This window comes from Macrobrachium rosenbergii, chromosome 3, assembly GCF_040412425.1.
Source record: "Macrobrachium rosenbergii isolate ZJJX-2024 chromosome 3, ASM4041242v1, whole genome shotgun sequence".
Classification (NCBI taxonomy): domain Eukaryota; kingdom Metazoa; phylum Arthropoda; class Malacostraca; order Decapoda; family Palaemonidae; genus Macrobrachium; species Macrobrachium rosenbergii.
In genome coordinates this window covers 23,469,824-23,471,197 of record NC_089743.1, presented here as the reverse complement: position 1 = coordinate 23,471,197, position 1,374 = coordinate 23,469,824, and the positions used below count along the sequence as shown (strand labels likewise).

At 42.6% G+C, this 1,374-nt stretch overlaps 1 protein-coding gene across 3 annotated transcripts in view; it reads right to left on the bottom strand.

Moving 5' to 3' along the window:
* LOC136853120 (sodium- and chloride-dependent glycine transporter 1-like) overlaps positions 1 to 761 on the bottom strand; it is a 94,905-nt gene extending 94,144 nt beyond the window's left edge. For 2 of the 3 annotated variants that reach the window (XR_010857364.1, XM_067128421.1), the window contains exon 1: positions 1 to 12. This exon is cut by the window's left edge and continues 18 nt beyond it. The gene's annotated coding sequence lies outside the window, so the exon portion shown is untranslated. Of the gene's footprint in view, positions 13 to 414 lie in introns of those variants that run through there. The other variant, XM_067128427.1, reaches the window with a different exon arrangement.
* Positions 762 to 1,374: the final 613 nt, after the last annotated feature.

Sequence of the window (1,374 nt, the reverse complement as noted above, 5' to 3'; positions counted from 1 at the left end):
CCCGGATGTCGTTAACCTATTTTTACTTCTGTATCAAGAGTCAGGTCCTAAAATAACGAGACGCATGGCACTTGCGTATATACTCATGTAAGTTTTTTTTATCTGTATATAAAATCAACTCAAAGCACCGTAGCCAGCTTTTCCGTCCTTCTAGCATAATGGGTTGCTTGTTAGAGCAAGGACAGGCATGTCTTCCACTCGATAGGATTTGCAGAGTGATGATGCAACGCTGTCAAGACCATGCACATTTTCTGGCAAGCTGTCTCGTACAAGAGGCCCATTGTTTTGCTATTGGTGTAACCAATATAATATAATAACCACAAAGACCGGCACCGATTAAATCAGTAGCCCTGAATCTCCCGATATATTCCATGAAGTATCGCTATCAGAAACGGCCAAGAGAAACTGTCCTACCTTTCCTGCCAACGTCCATGGACCAGCTGCGCTCGGCGTCGTCTGTCTTTTCTCAACGCCAAGACACACTTGCTAGATGAACACTGAGGAGGCACTCGTATCATGGTAACGTGACCTTGGAATGGTTCATAGAAGTTACAACACTCATTTCATATTCCGGAAACTGTGCACTTAGTTTCTTTAGGAATAAATCGAGAGAATTGTCAAAGACATGGCTGTTTTTCCTCTTTCGTTTGCAATCTGTCAAATGGTGGTAAGTCCACGGTATAGATAAACTGACAACCGCTGAGCCCGGTGCGGTTGGCGGGAATCTGCCTCCCTTCGCCGATGCGCGTCTCCTCCCCTTTTCCCCTGAAGGACGTAAGTTTCCACTGAACACATTTCTACGGCAGTGTTCGTTACTGGAAAAAAACCATTGTACACCCGGCGGCTTGTCATAGCTTTGATAGCCATTGGCATCACATTTGTTAAACATAATGTCTTTTTAGTCATCTTATAGCCGGTTAGCATCTTCGAGGGGAAATCTTAGTAATGTTAGCTGACTGAGCTAAGGCTGGTGGGTACAAAGACCAGTGTATGGTGTGCAACATGACGCTGCACGGGAAATATGATCTCATCCCCAGCCATTGTAGACTTACATTGCATTCACATTTATAATGTAGTCGAATTTTACGTAATATTTAATCAAGTAAAATTTAAATAACAGATTTAGTGGTAGCAAAGTCAGGCGGTGGTTGCGTGATTCGGACAAAATTTGCAAACACGCGAAAGTGACATCTGGCAACCGATGGTAGCGGGAAGAGCTCAAAGCTAAATCGATCAAGATATCAATCGTTTCTCCAAGATGAAACCTATTGTTGAAAGCAATTGCCAATAGAGCTGGTAATTTATCGATACTTTTAACAATATTCTCTCTGCCTTTATCTCGTCAAAAATGTTTCATACGTCTCAAAACGAAAT